This window comes from Haemaphysalis longicornis, unplaced genomic scaffold (assembly GCF_048455015.1).
Source record: "Haemaphysalis longicornis isolate Haplotype H1 unplaced genomic scaffold, Haemaphysalis longicornis Haplotype H1 scaffold_14, whole genome shotgun sequence".
NCBI classification, from domain to species: Eukaryota; Metazoa; Arthropoda; class Arachnida; order Ixodida; family Ixodidae; genus Haemaphysalis; species Haemaphysalis longicornis.
This window is the reverse complement of record NW_027526245.1, coordinates 5,467,492-5,489,488: the sequence shown is the minus strand read 5'-3', so window position 1 is coordinate 5,489,488 and position 21,997 is coordinate 5,467,492. Positions and strand designations below refer to the sequence as shown.

The following is a 21,997-nucleotide window of genomic DNA, read 5'->3' as shown; positions in this document are numbered from 1 at the left end:
GAAAGAACGAGCCGGCCTTTTGTTGGAAACGCGCACGCAACACCCCAATGAAGGGGTCGTGGTCTTTGTTGAGGAGATTAGGCAGCTAGTTAGGCCCGCGGACCCCGAAATGACGAAAGAAAAGAAGTTACGGTTCCTAATGCGCGGTGTGAAGGAGGAACTGTTTGCTGCACTTGTCCGCAACCCGCCAAAAACCGTCGCCGAATTCATGACCGACGCCACTACAATTGAGAAGACCCTAAAAATGCATGCTAAGCAGTATGACTGCAACTTTGTTGGTTCGGCCAATGCGAACTTCATCGACAACATGAGGATTCCGGCTGATCACCTACGCGAGACTATCCGCGCAGTATTGAGAGAGGAGCTGCGTAAAATTCTCCCCACGCCACCACAGCCCCATTTCGCTACCCTTACCGACGTGATTAGGGAAGAAGTGCAACAAGCGTTGGGAACTTCTACGCTACCCGAAGCACCCCGCGAGCCAAAAGCTATGACATACTCCGCGGCTGTTAGTCGACCCCGCCCTGCTGCAACACGCCGTCACGAGTTCCCGCAGTACCGCCGTCCACTGTCGCCCGCCGGACTCCCTGTAGTCAAAAACCAGGCGCCGAGGAAGACGGAAGTATGACAAACTCCCGATAATCGCCATCTGTGCTACCTACGGCTGCAGATAGGCCGACCACATCTATCCTCACTGCCCATACAAGAGACTTGGACTGCGTGGTTTCTCCGTTGACGCAACTTGCCCTCTCTCTGGCCAACGACCAAGTGAGATCGACGGCTTCCAATCTCAAACCAGCCGTGGCCCAGCCCGTTTCAACCGTTGGCCATAGCCCTACCCATACCAGTCGCCGAACCACCGTACCAATGCTTAATTTGCACCTGGAAGGTCCCCCAGCCCACGCAAGGGAAACTAAAGGCAGCAACTCCTGGAGGTGAAGTTTCACAACGGCGGAAACATGAAAACCCTCCAATGACGCCAGGGTGCGCCGAAGATCGTGATTTACGACATGCCCTCATCCCGGTGACCCGAAGGAACCCTGCCGAGATTCTCGAACACGACTAGAGCTACACGGCGCGACGTGTACCCAACATGACCGGGACGGTCGCTGAGAAGACGCAGACAACGACGACGCACTGTGCCCGACTGTCAACACGCACAAGCCGATATGCGACGCCCCGCCGCACACGGAACTCGACCAACGTGGTGTCCGACGTCCAGTTGTCCATCGACGGCTTTGAAGTAGTCAACCTGATTCAAACAGGAGCCGACTACTTGGTAATAAGCGGGTCATTTGCGTTTAAGCTACGGTCTGCATATACGCATAGCAGGAGGCCATCTTGTAACGCCAAGTGGAACGTGCACATCGCGCATCACCATAGGTTGCACCACGTACCATTCTGATTTCGTCCTTTTCCCTAACTGATACCGCGACGTAATTCTTGGAATGGACTTTTTGACGGACAATGGCCCAATAATTGATGTGCAGAGAAAGTCGATAACTTTTTCCTCCGATCACTCCACGATGCCGCGACTGAACCCCGATCGCCGTGCTGCTGTAAGGATCACCAACGATCACGGCATCCTGCCACCCCTCGCAAGCTTGATGATCGCCGTCTACTGTGAGGATGGTGCTCCTGACATCGACGCTATCATAGAGAGTGACCAAAGGTTGCTTTACACCGCGGTGTCTCCGTCGCAAGAGGCATTACGCGATTTAAGGAGTGCAAATCCAACGTTTTAGTGACAAATTTCACCGAGGAGTACCAGCATCTAAACCAGGGCGCTTCAATTGCGTTTCTTGAAGAAACGTAAGAAGCAAGTCAAGTGATCGCGGTCGCCAACGTTGAACGCGCCCGCGGAGATGCTTCCAAGCTGCCCCATCCTTTAGACATGAACCCGGCGCTGCAGCAAGAACATCGGGATAGATTACTGAATTTGCATCGTCGCCACAGCGAGCGTTTTTCGTCATGTTCAAAATTACGTCAGACACCCCTAGCGAAGCATCGAATATAAGTCAAAAGATAGCCCGACCTACCCGACAGTCACCGTACCACATCTCTTCACAGGAGCGGGAAGCCATCCGGACTCAAGTCGACGACATGCTCAGCTACGATAGTATAGAGCCATCGAAAAGCCCCTGGGCTGCGCCGGTTTAACTCGTAGAGAAAAAAAAACGGCACAATAAGGTTCGCAACCGGCGACTCAACAAAATCACCGAAAAGAATGTGTACCCCCTCCCGCGAATCGACGATGCCCTCGACCACCTGTGCCTTGCCAAGTACTTCTCATCGATGATCTGAAGACCGGCTACTGGTAAATTGAAGTGTAGGAGAGAGACCTACAGAAGACTGCATTTATAACCCCGGACGGCCTATACGAGTTTAAGGTGATGCCTTTTTGGCTGTGCACGGCGCCAGCAACGTTCCAAAGAGCCATGGACACTGTACTAGCTGGCCTGAAGTGGCAAACTTTCTTCGTATACCTTGACGACGATGTGGCATTCACCTGGACTTTCGAGGAACACCTTGCAAGGTTGGCGTCTGTTCTCGAGGCCACTTGTACGTCAGGGTTAACGCTGAATCTGAAAAGTGTCGTTTCGCGTACCAGAAACTGAAGTTCTTGAGTCACGTCCTAAAGGCCGCGCGAGTCCTGCGTGACCCGGCAAAAACTTCAGCCATTGCGAACTTACCAAGACCGAAAGACAACAAGAGCGTGCGAAGATTTCTCGGACTGTGCGCATACTACCGGCGCTTCGTCGCAAACTTCGTAAGCATTCCGAGCCACTCACACGCTTGACGAAAGATAGCACGCATTACAGCAGGGAACTTGCCGAAGAGGAAGCATTCTGCGAGCTGCCACGACGCCGGCAAAGCCCGCCCGTGCTCCCTCATTTCGACAAAACCACTGAAATGGAAATGCACACAGACGCCAGTGATATATGCTGGGGTGCCGTCCTCGTCCAAAAGCAAAGCGGTTGCGAAAAGGTAATCGCCTATGCCAGCCATGGTATGCAGAAGGAGGAGAAAAACTACTCTGGCTCCCATAAAAAGTGCCTGGCTACCATATGGGCCATTTTAAAATTTCGCCCATACGTGTATGGTAGACCGTTCATGGTTGTGACCGACCACCATGCGCTGTGTTGGCTTGCGAATTTGAAGTACCCCTCTGGCCGCCTTAGGCGATGGAGCTCGCGCCGTCAGAAATTCGACGTTACAATTGTCCATAATTCGGGCAGAAAACACTCTGACGCCGACTGCCTGTCCCGTGCCCCTGTCGATCCACCCCCTCAAGACCCGATTACGACAGCGCGTTCTTCGGAGTCATGACGGAGAGAAATCTGGCCGCCCGACAGCGTGCCGATTCCGAGTTACGCGTCATGATCGACTACCTAGAAGGACGCAATGTCGCCGTGCCTGAGGCCTTCAAACAAAAGTTACAAGCATTCAGCCTCAATAACTCCATCATCGTGAAAAAAAATTCTGCCTCGGAACGAGAATGAATTACCTTCTTGTCATTCCGGCAAATCTTCGCAATAAAATTTTGAAGCGTGCCACGATGACCGGTCTTCCGTACATCCTGGCACAGCTCGCACAATTGAAAAATCAAGGCGAAGTACTACCGGCTTTGCCCACGTCACCCACGTCCGACGTGGGCAAGGCAATCCGACGTCACCCACTACGTGCGGACCTGCCGTGACTATTAGCGACGAAAAACGCCGCCGACGAGACCAGCCCGACTACTGCAACCGTTCGCCGTCCCATCAAGGCGTTTGCACCAGATCGGAATGGACCTTTTGTGCATGTTCCCTACGTCCCGATCCGAGAACAAGTGGATTGTTGTAGCGACAGACTACATGACGCGCTAAGCAGAGACCGCTGCTTTCCAGAGGGGACTGCCCAAGAAGTCACAGACGTCTTCATAAGTCAAGTTGTGTTGCGTCATGGAGCCCCTGAAGTCTTAATCACGGACCGCGGAACGGCCTTTACTGCGGAGCTGATGCAAGGGATCTTACGCTACAGCAAGACGGATCACCGAAGAACGACGGCCTAAAACCCCCAAAAGAATGGAATAACGGAACATTTGAACAAGAGGATTTCGGATATGCTGTCCCTGTACGTCGATGTTGAACATAAGACCTGGGACGAAGTGATCCCATATGTCACGTTTGCGTACAACACGGCTGTCCAAGAAACTACGCAGATGACACCGTTCGAGCTTGTATGCGGCGGAAGGTGGCCGACTACGATGCTTGGCGCCATGCTTCCAGCCGTAGAAGACGACGACCTCAACGCCGCCGTCCAATGATACCCTGAACGTGCGGAGAAGGCCCGCCAGCTCGCTCGAGTTCGTACAACGGACCAGCATCTGGTGGATGCCGGCCGCTACAACCTCCGACGCCGAGTAGCCCCCGCGGATCGTGTGTGGGTTTCGACTTCCATCCAACGAAGCGGACTGAGTGGAAGCTTCTACGACGGTATTTCGGACCCTACCAGATTCTACGACGTGTTGGCCAACTTACCCACGAAGCGATCCCCGATGGGGTTTCCGGTTCGCTTAAAACCGTTCTACGCGGGATGAGGGACTTTTACTTTTATTTGTTCGGACTTTCGCCTATTTTCGCATCGGTTCAGTAAAGATGGGTGTGGTTCGTTTCCCCGAAGTCCGGTGTCGATCAGGAACCCAATCGCCCGGGTTCTGGTTGATTTGGCAGGAGGCTGGCAGGGCAGTGGTGTTGAAGTTCTTGGGGATGGCGGTCGATTTGACGAACTCGAGGCCTTAGGGTTGATTAGGTGAAACGGAGAGTTTATATACAGCTATTTACAGTAGGATAACTGGGTACATGGGTAGTAAGAACGAAAAACTTCAAACTCCAGCTAGACGCTAGCTCCGAGTGCGCACAAATCACTCTAGCTCCTCAACTTTGTTTACCTCTCCTATTCTCGGAGAGTACACAAACCGCTCGAGAAACGACGGCCGAGACTCTGTCTCGGCGCAAGATCCGTCTAGTTCCACGGTACGGCGCTGTACCCTAAAACTCCGATGTGATCTTAACCTCTAACCTAGGGGACTCACAAATCCCAACCTAGCTTTAACGCCTCTCCTATTTAAAGTTACTTGTTTGTAAAACACTAGTTAGAACCAAACGTGAATACGGAGCCGCGATATGGGACCCAGACCAAACATACTTAGTCAATATGGTTCAGAAATGGTTCAGAATAACTCTGCTCGATTTATTCTCTCCAACTTCCATCGCACCGCCAGTATATCATCCATGAAAGGCAGCCTCAATTTAGCTGATTTAGTCACCAGTCACCAAATAAAACGACTTTGCTTATTCCACAAAATATTTTATAATCCCACATTAGGCAACAACCTAATTTATCCACCAAACTACGTATCATCACGTTGTGATCATGTCCAGAAGGTTATCATACATATGAGTCACACGCGTTCGTACGCATTTTCATTCATTCCACGAACATCACGCGACTGGAATATCCTTCCGGCAGCCATTGCGACTATCGTAAGCAATGACGCTTTCCGATCAGTTATCAGCAATCAAAACCACTCCAATAACTACGAATGATTATTTTCTCTTGTGTTGGCTTGATCATTCTTGTAAAAGCAATGTTGGTTTCTTCTTGTAGCAATGTTGGCTTCTTCTACTTGTGAACTTTTTTATTGTGTGTTCTCGCGCAACTCCTTTTTGTATGTTTGCTTGATATGCCCTGTAAGCTGTACTCGTTCGTGAATCCTAAAACCCACTCCCCTCTATAATGCTTCCGCCTTGAGGGTACCTCTAAATATATAATAAATAAACAAAGAGTTGGCCGGACAACAAGTTAAGCGTTCCCCCGAAAGGTGGCCGCTGAAGAGGGTGGGGAAATGGCCCCTGTAGTAAGCAGGCGGCGGCGTCGCCAATACGCGTCTATCACAAAAGGTGCACTGTCAACAAGCCGGCGGCAGCCCGAAGAGAAAGGAAAAGCCCCCGCCCGTGAGAACCGCTTGCACGGCGGTGCCGAGCGGCTTCTGCGACAATTCTGAATACCCTCACTTCCTTGGCTGACACACTTGTCTACTCTTTCTGCCATGTGGAACGCATCCATTATGTCGCGTGGCATTTTTTTACGGTGCATAAATAAAACGCCAGCTTCAGGTAAATTAGGTTTACATCCGCGGCACTTACTACAATGTTATGAAAGGGGGGATGAGGTGGGTCCCTTTCATGACAATTCATGCTTTCTGAAACACACGTTGATACAACGTGTGTCCAAATTTCTTTGTATTTGTTTACGTTCGCGCTGTTGCATTCCAGAATATGTCTTTCCAACTATCCCAGATTGCATCCCTTTTTACGAGAGGTAGGCAAGGAGTCAACGGAGACGCGCGCGAAACACGTGTTACCACCTGGCGGAGCGCCCGACCCGGGTCAGCAGCCCGATGGCGGGGAGAGATAGGAGGCCGGGGAGAGGTAGGCCAGAAGGAAAGAGAGATGTGCGCGGCACCCATGTCACCACCTGGTAGAGGAAGGCGGCGAGGCTGCCGCCGCAATGATAAGCGCACCACATAGGATGTCAGGAGGCCACGTTCGGTGCAGAGCCGTGTGCTATGGGGGAATACGCACATTCTGGTGTGGTCGTTTGTACAGCTGCGAGCCTTAAAAAATGCCCTGAGGCGAAGAGGATAATGAATAAGCAGTGTATTCATTGCAAACAGATATGTGTACTGTCACGGGACCAGTGGACAATGCCCCACGCCGGCATAACTCGACGTGGGAGACTACGAGGGAGGGGGCGCCTGCAGACTGAGCGGACTCGGTCATGTCCGCTTGTAAATACTGTAAATAGATCATTTGTCATTTTTCGCCATGGTTTGTGCCACCTGTCCTGCCGCCTCATTGCATTTTGGTGGAGTGTGCGGGTCCCTCCCTTCCGTCCTGGCCCCAGCTTCGCACCTCATCTGCCTCGGCGAAACGTCGAAAGTATCTCGAACCACGTCTGACTACTGGGCTGGGGGAAACGTCGTCGTCGTCTGGTCACGTCATCGGGTCATGGCGGTACTACATCGGCTGATCACGGACTGGGGATGCGAGGCGGGGGGACATCGTCGAGTACTGGTAGCGGTGGCGCTGGGGCTGCCGACGCGGGTCACGCCGTCTCGACGATTGCGAGAACAAGATGAAGAGGCCAACGCAGCGTGGCTCTGTCATCCCAGCCTAGGATTACGAAGATCTTTGGGCGCGCGCTGTCTGTGCGGGCTATGACTTAGCCGCCATGTAAATAAGCTGTAAATAAATCGTTCATCATTCTTGGCCATGGTTGTGCTGCCGTCTGTGCTGCCGCCACGTTACATATTGGTGGAGGGTTCGGGGTACAGTCCCATACCAGCCCCGAGCTCCACCCCGCCTCGACTCATGAAGCGGCCTCATCCTGCCGCTTGGAAAGTATCGGCCCGCCCGAGTCCCGGTGAGCCATAAACGCTACCATTTCCCAGCCCCTTCTCCCCTGTCCTGCCCGGCGAGAGCAGACGAACTGACGAGCCACGACCAGAGGTAGAGCGGACGACATTCCCGCGGCCAGATCTACGTTGCTTCTCCGAGGGTTTGAACGCTGCCTCGTGGGGTCGGCGGTGGTCACGGCTGTTCCGGGGCCGATGCTTATTACGACCATCACCATCATCTGTGGCGGCAAGGGCTTCACTTTCTATACTCATCCCATCTCCTCTTGACCGCAGCTATGGAAGCCAAAACTTTCACACTGCGCGTCGACATCATCGAGGTCCCGCTGGTTACGTCCGATGGATTCTCCGTCACGGGAAAAGCTTTGCCGCGAAGAAATTGAGGTACTGGTGCCAGAGCTTGTGGACCAGGAGCTGCCTGTAGCTGCCCGATTGAGAGGCCCCAATAACAAAGCTGAACGTTGTACAGGCCCGTCCAACCGTACAGCACTCGTGTTCTCCAATTTCCCTCAACCTATCACAAGCCTCGTGAACCACTGCGAATGCCAATCGGGCACTGCTAAGACAAGGTCGAACTGCCGAGTCAGACCCTCGCAGTAGAAAGGAATCAACGACACCGCCTTCGAGTCGTAACTCTATGGCCTAGACCGGAACGGTCGCCTTTGCCCTGGGGGTAGTGTCACGGGACCGAAGGACAAATCCCCCACGGCGGCATACCTCAGCGTGGAAGACGGCGAGGACGAGGCTGCGTGTAGACTGAGCCAACAGGGCCATGATCGCTTGTAAATACTGTAAATAGACCGTTCCTCATCCTTCGCCATGGTTCTTGTCTTCGGTCCTACCACCTTGTTACAATATCATTGCGAAATCACACTTCGACCACGCCTTGACAACAGCCCTAGCAATGGTAGTGAAGCTTTCGCTATCAACCATGGTTAGCTAAACTTAACCACAGCAATTTTCTTGTCTTAAGCACAGTCTGCAGCTACAGTGGAATGTTGCCGCCAGGTATTTTTGCCGGTATAGTTTTGTGAATATATATTGGAAAGATGGTAATCAGGTAAACATCTAGAGGAGTAGCCGGAGCTATGATTAAGGTGCAGCGAGATATCCGAGATCGTGGCGCGTTCACAAAAAGGTTGGTTGGTTGATACGACAAATCAATGGCGTGTATCCACTCTGGGAATTGGCCAAGTCAGATTTAGTGAAATGGTTAGGAATTAAAACTAAGGGTAAAACACAGCTGTGGGGAATGTGAAAGACGTGATGTTAAAAATTTTGAGAACCCAAGAAAAAAAAGCTGGTGATGCATCCTCGTTGTCTGCGCAGCCCCATTCACTGCCTACTCATTATTGCCCGCGGGCGCATATCGTAGCATACCCGAATGGGTAATAATGTGTCCTCCTCAGTGTACAATAGCTTCCTCTAAATGGGCTAACCTTTTGCACTACAATCACCCCCCCCCCCAGGAAAAAAGAGGCAACCTTGCGACATAATCGCAGGATAAAACCATTGTTTCGTAGTAGGCCTTTAGGCGGTCAACGTAGACATTTTCGCGACCACGACAAGGAAGGTTCCGGGACAACGTGAGCGGCTCAACTAGAGCAGTTCACTGGATACGTACGCTCGATTAAACTATAAGGACCATGATACTTGGATAGTAACTTCTGCGCATGACGAAGAACAGTTCAGAGCATCCACAGCGACACAAGAGAACCGGCAGTGAACTCAGCAAACGGTGTTCCAGCGTACAAGCGATTTGGTGATGCAAAGGCCGTTTTTGCACTATCAGCCCACGCCATGGGGACCTGCCAGTAGGCAGACCTTAAATCAAGGGAAGAAAAGAACTAGGCTCCATACAAAGTGTCGAGGGCGTCCTCAATTCTAACGAGAGGGTTAAACATCCTTGCGTGATATTTCGTTGAGTCTGCGTTAATCAACAACAGAAGCGAATGGATCCGCTCTTCTTTTAATGAAAACAACCGGTTACGCCCATGGGCTGTTGGAAGTAGGTATGACGCCCCGTTCAAGGATTTCGTCCACATGACTGTCAATATAGCCAGGTGTTTTGACTGACACACGATACGGCCGTTGTCGTAATGAGTGTTATGAGTTCCTCTGTCAATGTGGTGAGTAAGCGTGCATGAGCGGCCCAAAGAAGATTATAACGTAAGAACGTATGTGGTCGAGCTATTTGGTAATACATTGTACGAACTGATTCAGAGTGCTGGAACCTCACTTGGTGTTCTATCGTTCCGCTATTTTATATTATGATCTCGGTCATATTGCGCTTAATGTTACCCTGTTGTCTCTTAGTGCGTACATTCGGTGTCTACCAACAGCCATTTTTCGCTTTGTTGCCTCCTACCTTTCTCTTCTTTCCATGGTTTCCTGGATGACTGAAAGTCATACGCACGCATGTTATTTGGTTTACTTTTGTTATCAACTTTGACAGCACCCTCAATTTTCAAATATTTGGTGATATTACGCTTCAAAATAGTATCTTCGTTTGCTGATCTAGTTTTTCAGTTTGTTTGCTACGTGCTGGTTCACCAATAGCAGTGATTAGGTTGTCACGACGTATGTCAACACTGTCCTTGTTCTCATCGCGTAAAGCGTTAAATTGTTCAAAGGGGTTATTTCAAACTTCCCTGCGCTGTATTTACTAACTTGATGCTGGATATATTACATTTGATGAGAATATTTTTTCCCCTTTTGATATTCAACCAGTTCTTGCACCTAACCACCCTATGATCACTTCACCGAGTTTCGCCGAGAACCTTCACGTCCTTTGCACTACCTGGGTGTAAACGTAGAAGGAAGTCAATTTCGTTTTTGTCATCCCGTTGTGGCTTTCCCATGTCAATCTCTTAGTCTTTCGTTTGCAGAAGAATGTGCGTCAAGGTGTTTTTATCCGCAAAACCAATCCGCGTGTATCCTCGAGTGATGCCAGTACCTGTCCCAAAATGTTACACAGATTTTTCTTCTACTGCGTTTGTGCTTAAATTTCGGTTAACGTTTCCCGTTACGATTGTGAACTTGACTGTCCCCTTATTCATTGCTGACTCGATATCTTCACTGAGGCAGCCTCATCATCGCAGCTGGCTGTTGGTGCATATGATTGTTCTATCTTTACCCGGTATTACTTTTTTAGCTAGGCCGCAAAGAACCAGGCACTTTTGTTAACCCTGAAGAATTCGTCCATGTTCCCTCCTATCTTCTTGTGGATCAAAGATCTCCCATCATGCACTTTCTTTTCGGGAGGTCAGCGATGTTACAGGATACTTCCGCAATACAGTTCTACGACAACTTCTCCTTGTCTTATAGACTCACTTATATCCTCGCGCTTGATATACATAATACCACAGACGAACTAATCGAAGCCCATCGCCTGGCCCAGCTCACGCGCCTTTCCAGGCCCCCGGCTGGTCGGCAGATCCTCGATCGAATTCATGACAACTCTCCGCTTCTATTAGATCCTCCAGCTTACATCCCCCGGCTTCTCTGCGGGCGTCTCCACATTAAGCTGATCCCGCGAAATATGCATCCAGCCTACCATCGCGGACGCCGTCTAGCCCGAGCCCAAGCACACCTCTCCCGCTAACCTCTCTCTGAGCATACTCTCTACGTAGACGCAGCAGCCTACCCTACCCGTCCTGCCTTCGCACTCGCTGTAGTAGGCGATTTTCCTGTAGTAGGCGATGTTTTCCTTTTCAATAAAACATCAGTTGTTTGTAGCGCTCGTTTTGTGCACTCCTCTCTCGTCCCGTTTAATTTGCGCTGGTAAAACATGAAAGCACTTCATGGCACAGGACTTCATGCATCCTGCCCTCACACGACTCACAAAAGTGGCTGTGCCAACTGTTCTCCCAGAGTTATTCAGTTGTTATAATGAATGCCTGCAATGCTTCTTCCTGCCTTATTGATACTCCTGACGGGTACCCCAATTGTACGCCATGTATTGAACCTCGCCATTAGCACCCGAAGATCTAACGCAAGTCTCGGCCCTCAATAAGGCGTCACAACTGAAAAGCCTGTCGTTGACCCAAGGAACAAACTTTTTTATTTCTGACGCGCCTCATCTCATCAAAACCACTCACAACAGCGTCCAGTCTTTAAACTCCACTCGCAATATATTGTGGCTGCTAGACCTGATATTGTGAAAACAGTACATCCACGAAAACCCTTTTACATTATGGAGACTTTCAGGGTAAGCGGTCATGCTAAATGCAGTTTGTCACCGCACGTGCCGCGTGTTGTACGAGTGACCTAGATTAAGAGAACCATGTTGGGACCTACGTTGTCAAATACGCTCGTAACGCCCTCAGAAAGGATGCCTGTCTTAGCTGAGAAGAGCTTCTTGCTGGACTTGTGGGAGATTAGTTTCCAGCGCCTGTCTTGTCTACTCTGTTTCTTTGTTCGTGTTTCTTGTTGGAGTCCAAGTAATGGATCTCTTGCTGCGCCTTAGAAGTTCTTCTGCACTTAGTGTAACACATTAAAAGGGAAAACTTTATACAGGTGTTTTTTTTTTCTGGCGAATTGTGTACTCCCATCGTGGAAAACAGATACGCTGTTCTAAGTGCAGTATCCACCGACTGTGTAGGGGGGGCGGTCTGTTTCCGGACTCTTTGTTTTCAGGTGAAGCACAGCCTGCAAATATACGCAGTGCTCCCAGGATGTTCCTCGTAAATCGTACTGCACTGTAATTCTTCTTGTTGTAACCAGGCAGACAAAGTGTACAATGCCATGCAGAATACACTTATACGGTGTAATCAGCGAGAATATATGCGGCACAGACATTTTTAACCTCTGTCATAGCACGTGGTGGATTTCGAAACATGCCTGAGGTAAAATGTACACTAGTAGCATTCCTCTCTGCCTGGTGCCTGGTTGTGAGATGCAAAGCATAGTAATGTCAAGTTAAGTTGTGCAGTTGTACGCGGCACTTTTGAAATTGTGCTCGTGGTGCGTATTCGAAATGGCAAAAATGGGGCGCGTGGTCTCACAAATATTGTCGCGTTATCTTATGGAACTCTTTAATGTGCCACCATTATCTCATACCAAAGAAGCATATACTGCTTCTCTATTTCTTATATTAGACTGCTCGTATAGACAGCGAAGACATGAATTTGTTTGCCTTATTCGAGCCTGGAATATGCCGTTTGACTACGTACACGTACCTAAAACATCCCCGCCTAGCCCTTTGCCTTTACCGGGAAAGCGACGCTTTCGGAAGATAACCCGGCTTCTTGGGAAAATGCACCCTTGTAAGGAACCAATAGGAAGTTGACTTTAGTCCTCTTAACGTTTTTCGTGTGCATATCCACACAAATGTGATTTCTGATCAATTAGTGCTACGTATTTGAAGTTGCCCCGAGTCAATTGACCTCATTAGAGTTCATCAAAAAGCAAGGCCATCAAAGCCTTTTTGGTTAACGGGGCACAAGTGCTTCACATCTTTCACATCCTAACTACAGAAATTGTCAGAATAAAAACATTATCTGCGGAGATTGTGGTCGTAAACATTTGCAAGCATCCCAGTGTCTATATTTTTTTATGGTTGATATATTTTTACGACTGCAACAACGCACAGATTCTGAGGGTGTCGTAGCTACAAATAAAACTGTGGATACTGAATCCTCTGGATTTACTGAATTTTCAAATGCCGTGGAGAATAAATCCTTTGTGTGGTTGGGCTACCCTTAATTGTGCATTTTTTTTTCATTCCTGGAAACGGATTTTTCTCTCACTACTGTGTATTGTCTCTGTTGTGGTGTATTACCCGCTCTTTATTGTTATATGCGTGTTGCAAAGAATGATGACATTTTGAACTTGTTGTTTCGTTTAGTGCCATGCAATAAATATTTCTTCATTTATGACGTGTCTTTTTATGTGGCTTGACAAGATGTGATCACATCGGCAAATTCCTAACTATCTGTGAATGGAACTGTAAATTGCAATTTCACATTTCAGAAAACAAAATGTTTTTAAGCATGCGCGCACTAAGCCTGAGGATGATATATTCAAATAAACACTAATAATTGCGTTAAAACCTCCCAATACCCAATCGATGACCGTCGCCCTGAGCACCGCTTTCCAGCCATTCAAGCTACCAGCCAAAATTGGTGTCCGCGAAATTGGTGTCCGCCAAAAAGTGAACGTACCAAGGTGAGCGAAAGTACGGTTAGTACTTTGGCTACACGCTCGCTGCGCTACGCTGCACTACAGTCATTCTGCCGCTGGGCTCTATGGGAATCTACACTCTTACTAGTATTTCTTTCTTTATGTCACAACTGTGAATGTCCATGCGTAATCAATGGCTGCTGCCAGATGACGCCACCGGTACCTTATGCCATGCGCTCCGCGGTATGTATTTAAACTGTCCATGAGTTTACAGCAAATGTTTAAAAATTCTGAAATAGCCATATCGGCTTGGCGTTTATACGATAGCTTACTCTCCTTGACAACGTCACGAGTGCTATTTTAAGAAAGCAGATCCCCTCTTCGCCGGTTAGTGAAACGTTTTGTTAGAATATTTACAAAATTATGAATGTCAGGTGTCCGATATTGCCGCAAACCATGCATTGGGCTTGTTTATTTGTGTTTTGTTATTGCCGCCCGACTGCGCCGGTCTGTGTTATCGGTGTTGTCTGTGGGCCAAGGAAGGCGCGTGTTCCGTTCTTTCTTTCTGTGCCGCCTGTGTTATCTCTTCCTATAAGGAGAGCAATCCGAACTAATGTGAACAGCCTATAATATTCTTCGTTGATCTACAGTGTTCTAGATACCCTTCGACTATTCGAGAAACCCTTACGCCGAGTGATAAATTCCCCCAGAGCAGATGCCGTGGCATTCTCAATCGTCGCGCTCGCCTTCGCATGTCACTTTGTTGGCTGGTGCTTCGCCGCCTGTATTGCTTGAATTATTAGGGGAGCACAAGTTCGCTGCAATAAAGTTGTTTCCCTTGAACACAACTGCCCTGTCTTTGGCTTCGTGACATCTCGAGGAGGTGCAGGGTACATGCACCCTCAACCATCTGCAAGTCGCCAAGCTAGCCCCACTCACACCAGCCGCCGACAGGAAGGCCTCCCACCCAAACTCGGTCTACTAGAGGAGAAAGTGACATAGGAAGACGTCGCTACCAACACCATGGTCAACCAAGCCAATCCTCTTGTCGTTCTGCAGCAACCTTGGCAGCCCCTATCATTCCGAGGATCTCCTGCGGAAGACCACGAAGAGTTCCTAGAGAAGCTGTAGTGCATCCGAAATTGCAACCGATGGTATGACGAAGAAACCTTGAGGCAGGTGTTTTTCTACCTCGGAGACTCGGCTCGAGCCTGGTTTGAAAACTACGAGAGCTCACTAACATGATGGGGCATCTTCAAAACAGAATATTTGAAAACGTTCACAACTGTGGTGCGCACAGAACGAGCTGAGCTACTGTTGCAGACACGAATTCAACACCCCAAAGAAGGTTTTGTAGTGTTAGTTGAGGATATGAAGATGCTATTACGACGAGCTGACCCAGAAATGGCGGAAGAGAAGAAGCTGTTCATTCTCATGCGGGGCGTCAAGTAGGAGCTGTTCGCTGGACTAATTCGCAAACCCCCAAGAACCGTCGCTAAGTTCGTGATCGAGGCGCCCATGATCGAGAGGACCCTGGACTTGCGTTCGAGGCAGTACGATCAACCACACAACACGTTTTTGGCGAACCACGTCAACCGCCGTGTATTCCCGACAGAAGACTTACGGGAAGATCCGCGCCGTCTTTCCGAAGAATTGAGAAAAAATTTCCCAACAACACCGCAACCCCAAGTCGCATCCCTGACCGACCTTATCGGAGAAGTTCAACACGCACTGGGATCTTCCACGCCGTCGGAAGCACCCCGTGAGCCACAAGCTATGGCCTGCGACGAAACTCTTTGTCGACTCCGACCTGCTCCAGCTCCTTTTCAAGAGGCCCCGCCGTACCACCGCCCACTGTCGCCCGCCCGATCACCTGTGGTCTAAAACCAGACGCCGAGGAAGACGAACGTATGGCGAACTCCCAATAATCGTCCTCTGTGCTACCACTGCGGAGAGGCCAACCACATCTACCGTAGCTGCCCCTACAAGAGTCTTGGTTTTCGAGGGTTCTCCGTCGACGCACCGCGCCCCCGACCCGGCCAGCGCCCACTAGAGATCGATGAATACCTCTCCAACACCAGCCATGGACTATCCCGTTATAACCGATCGCCGTCGCCCTACCCATACCAGTCGCCGAACCGCCCTGGCAATGCTGATTTCGCACATGGAATGTCCCCCAACCTACTCGGGGGAAACTAAAAGCAGCAACTTCTGGAGGTGAAGTTGCACAACGGCGAAAAAATGAAAACCCTCCAATGACGCAAGGACGCACCGAACACCTTGATTCGAGCCCGAGCCCTACGACCCAAAGGATACCTGACATCACTATCGAACACGACGAGAACTACATGGCGCGACGCGTACCGACATAACCAGGCCTGAAGCTAAGAAGAAGATCATAACGACGACGCATAATTCCTCACCTCCAACACGCACAAGCCGAGATACGACGCCTCGACGCACTCGAAACTCGAGGAAAGCGGCGTCCGATGTCCAGTTGTCCATCGACGGCTTTGATGTAGTCGCCCTCAAAGACACGGGAGCCGACTACTCCGTAATGAGCGGACCATTTGCGGGTAAGCCGAAGAAAGTTATGACCAGATTGGACAGTCCCCACATACGCACAGCAGGAGGCCACCTCATGACACCAAGTGGAACCTGCACATCCCGCGTCACCGTAGACGGCACGACGGACCCTGCCGCGTTCTTTATCTTGCCCCACTGCTCCCGCGACAAATTCTCGGAATGGACTTTTTGATGGACAACGGCGCAATACTCGATCTGCAGACCAAGGCGATACCTATTTCCTCCGATCACTCCATGATGCCGCAACCGAACCCCGAACACCGTGCAGCTGTAAGGATCGCCGATTATCATGTCACCCTGCCACCCCGCGCTAGCTTGATCACCGTCTACTGTGAAGGTGCTGCTCCTGACATTGACGCTATCATGAAGACCGACCGAGGGTTGCTTCTCGACCGCGGTGTGTCTACCGCAAGAGGCATTGCGCGGTTTAAGCAGCACAGATACCACGTTTTGTTTACCACTTTCACCGATGAGTACCAGCATTTAAACAAGGGCGATGCAATTGCGTTTCTCGAAGAAACGCAAAAAGCTTGTGACGTGATCGCAGTCGCCGACTTAGAACGCGCACCCGAAGATACCTTCAAGCATCCGCACCCCTTCAACGTGAATCCGGCGCTACCGCAAGAAAAAAGGAACAAGTTATTGGCTTTGCTGCGTCGCCACAGCGAGTGCTTTTCGTCGAACTCAAAGTTACGTCAGACACCTCTGGCGAAGCACTGGATTATAACCCAAGAATGAGCCCGGCCTACCCTACAGTCACCGTAACGTGTCTCTTCAAACAAGTGCGAAGCCATCCGGACTAAAGTTCACGACATGCTCAACGACGACATCGAAAATCCGTCGAAAATCCATCTTGGCCATCGAAAATCCGTGGGCTGCGCCGTTCGTACTCGTGAAGAAAGACGACGGCACATTAAGGTTTTTCGTTGACGACCGACGATAGAACAAATCACTAAAAAGGACGTGTACTCCCTTGCCACGAATCGACGACGCCCTCGACTCCTTCTGCCACGCGAAGTACTTCTCATGGATGGATCTGAAGACAGGCTACTGGCAAATCGAAGTGGACGAGAGAGATCGAAAGAAGATTGCATACATAAACCCGGACGGCCTATACGAGTTTAAGATGATGCGTTTGGGCTATGCACGGCACCAGAAAAGTTCCAAGGAGTCGTGGACACTGTGCTAGATGCCCTGATGTGGAACACCTGCCTGGTATACCTCGACCACGTTGTGGTATTCTCCCGGAATTTCGACGAAAACCTTGCAAGGTTGCTGTCTCTACTCGAAGCCATCCGTACGCCGGGGTTGACGCTGAAGCCTGAAAAGTGGCGCTTCGCGTACGAGGAACTCAAGTTTTTGTGCCATGTTGTCAACCGCGATGGAGCCCTGCCTGAACCGGCGAAAACGTCAGCCATGGCGAACTTCCCAAGACAGAAAGATAAGAAGGGCGTGCGCAGATTTCTTGGAGTGTGCCCATACTTCCGACGCTTCGTCGCAAAACTTCGCAGGCATTGCAGAGCCACTAACGTGCTTCACGAAAAATAGCACGCCTTTCAGCTGGGAAAGTGCCCAAGAGGAAGGATTCTCCGAACTGCAACAACGCCTGCAAAGCCCGCCCGTGCTCGCTCATTTCGACGAAAACGCCGAAACGGAAATTCACACGGATGCCAGTGATATAGGCTTGGGGGCTGTCATCGTCGAAAAGCAAAGCGGGGGAGGATACGTAATGTCCTATACCAGCTGTGGCCTTTCCAAGGAAAAAAAAACTATTCAGCCTCTGAGAAAGAGTGTCTCGCGATTATATGGGCCTTTTTACGCACAATGACAGACTTTTATTTGTTCGGACTGTCGCTTTGTTAGCATCAGGTCGATGCACTCGTAGAGGGGGGATAATGCCGCAAACCATGCATTGGTTTTTGTGTAGTCGTGTTTGGCTTTTGCTACGCGCCGGCGCCAGTCTCTGTTATCGGTGTTGTCTGGGGGCCAAGAGAGGCGCGTGTTCCGTTCTTTCTTTCTGTGCCGCCTTTGTTATCTCTTCTGATAGGGAGAGCATTCCGAACTGAAGTGAACAGCCTAGAATAATCTTCGTTGATCTACAGTGTTCTGTATACTTTTTGACTATTCGAGAAACCCCCGCACCAAGTGATAAATTCCCGAAGAGCAGATGCCGTAGCATTCGAATCGTCGTGCTTGCCTTCGCACCTCACGTTTTTAACTGCTGCTTTGCCGCCTGTATTCTTTGAGTTCTTACGGGAGCACAAGTTCACTCCAATAAACTTGATTTCCTTTAAGACAACTGCGTCGTCTTAGGCTTCGTGACAATATAATGTCAAGTATCAAATGGTAATGATTGTGTATAGAATGAATAAAGTTCATCAGAAAATTCCTCCAGCGAGTTGAATGAAAAACAAAGAACAATCTTTGAAAAAGTATTGAGGAAAGGGATACCCTTAGACGAACATCGTGAAACCGGATGCTGAAGTCTTTGCCCTCGGAAGAGGAGGACCTTTGGTATTGTGGCCTTGTGTACCCAATCTATATGGGCATGTTTAGAAGCAGCACGTCAGAAAACAATACAAGCCGGCACAGTTCGGCCAAGGGCCATTAGGACTCCTACTTTCTTTCCATCAACATTCTGACAGTTCATATAGGGTATAGACGACCGTGCTTCTGCTCTGTATAAAGCCAGCGTGTTTTTGGAAACGTTTACTGCATATATAGATTGGAGCGTTATTGCCGATTTAGTGCCAAAATTGTAAGCACAGATTTGCGTCCTTCAAGTCTAGCGCACATTTTTCGAAGCTATTTGAGGTGACTCCCATTCCAACCACAGCCGACATCTTCCGCAACTGGGTGGTTAATAACATTACATTTTCGCTCTAAATATTAGTGTAAAGGCTTTGAATCCACCTGTGGGTAGGTTGGGGTTAAAGAAAATAAATTTTGGGAAGCAATGTAATGATTACCGCATTTCTAAATCTCACTATTATTTTCTTGCCCAGACTTTTTTCTTGGCTTCCCCAGTTACAGTTTAGGGGTTACATCGGCGTGAAAATTTCTCCCAAATATCTTACATTCTTGTTAGAAGAAATTTTACCGCATGAATCTCTTGTTTCTCATCTAGTGGCATAAGAGCTTCTAAACAGCTGCTAATGGTAGCATTCTTGTATTTATGCATAAAATTTTTTTTCAGTGTTCAAGCCAGTCAACGAACCCCTGTGGGCCCCGCCCGCCATGCACTTGCGTAAAGGAGGCATGCACAGCTCCCACAAACACAACTTCCTAGCCATCAAGGTGCAACCTGGAAAGTGTCAAGGGTCTTGCCTATTTGATTGTTTATGTTACATGAGAAATAAACGAAAAAAAACAGTAACGACATTAGAAATATGTGTGAAATAAGTTTATTCATTCCTATAAAAGCCTTAACTCCCCATTCTGTGAGAAACACGTTGCAGTTTTCTGGTACCAAAACGGCCACCGGAGTGTGGAGCAGATAAAAACACAAGTCACTTTGTGTAAGATATAAAACCGGGTATTCAGAGACAAGCGCTTTCCCACCGCGCTATTCATGCACTTTTTATTTTCAGTGTTTCAATAAATACAAGCAAGCTACACTGGAACAACCCGAGCACGAAAGAGGATAACTTAAGACGTGTATCAATCTAAACCGAAATCACTACAATAGTCATGCCATCACAAAAATTTCTTAAATTTTAGGATAGCTACAGCGCAAAACGAAACAAGCACACGAGAAGACGGCAAGACGAGCGCTTGTACTATCTTGTATCTGTGTCCTAGATTCCTTTCGCGTTTTAGCTATTTTGAAATGAACTGCAAACTCGCCCAGCAGTGCTACTTGTTGAATAGTATTATAGTCGCTCCATGGCAGGCAGTAATCAAGAAGCTCCAATCTCTCAGCTACAAGACCTACAAATTATCATCTGAAAATTGCTGATAGAGTGAATCAACAGCAGCGCTTTCACCTATTACAAATTCTTTTTAACTGTATGTTGCAGCGAGGCGCCTCTGGGGTGAAATTTACCCTGCTTAAGGAGATGTATTTGCCAATCAGTGCTTGTACTTTATTGCTGATTAATTTTTGTTTTCTAGAACAGTACGCGCCTTATGTGATAATAACGGTTAGATGTTATTGGAGCAACGTCAACGGTGGCCAAGAAAGTCGAAAAAGCATCCTTTCAGATCGATTCCTTGATCTGGCATAGATCAAGGAATCGATGGGGAATAACAGTGAGATGAATAACAATGATGATGACCGGCGGGAACGAGCAGTGTTTGTTAAGCATGACGAGAAATCAATTGTAAGAAGTTTGTCTGAAAAATACTTCTAAAAGCACTGAAAAGATATCATGTGATTTTCATACAGGACGAACGTTGGATAAAGTGCGATATGTTGTCTTTAGGGTTCGTGTCATGTTGTCTAAAGTGCCTTAGATTGTATGAGAATGTGGGTTGTGGGTGTGGCATGAGGTTAGTGTAGTGCACCCATATGTCTACGGTGTTCCTGAGTAAGCAGCGGTGTCGATGTGATCGGTCACATCGTCGCCAGCGTTCCCAGCGAGCCCTGGAACCCTGCACAAGACCATTTCAAGCTTTTCGGCATAGACAGACATGATAGTGTAATAAACTATTTTGAATATGGTGTTTTTGCAGGGCGCCTCAGGCGCAAATGCACGCACAACGCTCAAGGAACAAACAATGGACTTGGGAATTTGATGGAGAACAATGTGTTGTTCATCGAGTAAGGTGCAACACGCTTCATTGCGAAAGTAGTGGCGCGCGCGCTCAGGGTTCTGTGCGTAAATAAACAGGAAATAATCGTGGAATTCATCGAAGCCTAACTAAAAAATTATGCACGTTCATAATTTTAATGCAAAGAGAAGAAGTGCTGCAAAATCGCATGTATTTCTACCCTTCTTTCATGCGTTATTAAAAATAGCTATCTCTAATAAAGCTTGAGTTTGCAATGGTGGTAAGATTCTTGTGAAGCATGATGTGCACACGTCTACGAAAGAAATGGGAATGCAGATTTCTCTCACTGTGCCGGATGGGCGGAGAAACAAATGAACGACCTAAACACAGCTGAGATGGGGATGTGTCGTTAAGGACGCTTTCAGAAGGGTGGTTGGTCATTATAAAAACCTCTAAAGCAAAGAACAAATCTATGCACATTCGCCGATGTTCCAGGCGGCATTTGTTGAATTCAACATAGATACTCTCGGTGGGCTATTACGGAAAGTACCTTACGCAAGGCAAATCCGGAAGTGCTGAACTGGGTCAAGACCTTTAGGGCTATTTTTGTAACTGTCCCATAAACGACGCTACCATAGCCCAACCAAAACCTAACCAAGGCGGAATAGAGCCCTAGAAAGAATTCTTTTTCTGCCATTTAAGATTGGCGAGAAAGAACTTTCAGAATATTTTTAGGCTTTTAGGATTGTTTATTGTGTAGAATAAATGGCAGTTTTACGTCGAACACCGCTCTCAGGAACCTGTGTTTTCTTTTTTGGAATTGAGTCCCCTTTGACTGTCATACCAGGGTCAACCCAGACGCCACGCGTTTTTGAGTAAACAGCACGGGAACACTTTGCAGGATGATTAAATTTAGTCCTTTCTGCCTGCTCAGCGTGCACGTTTCTTCACAATAACCTGGCTTTGCTGTTCGTATATTGATATATTGATGATTTTAAAGATACTTGTACGTTCTCCTCATCCACCGAACTAGCGATGGATGGCGGCAACACCTTCGGAAGGATTTCATATTACCTGTACATAACGTGCAGCGCACACCCCGCATTGAGGCAC

General features: G+C 48.7%; 1 long non-coding RNA gene across 1 annotated transcript in view; it reads left to right on the top strand.

Moving 5' to 3' along the window:
* Nucleotides 1-19,546, top strand: part of LOC144164958 (uncharacterized) — a 101,972-nt gene extending 82,426 nt beyond the window's left edge. Inside the window, exon 3 of the long non-coding RNA XR_013321271.1 lies at nucleotides 19,368-19,546. This is a non-coding gene — a long non-coding RNA (uncharacterized LOC144164958). The remainder of the gene's footprint in view (nucleotides 1-19,367) is intronic.
* The last annotated feature ends 2,451 nt before the right edge of the window (nucleotides 19,547-21,997 follow it).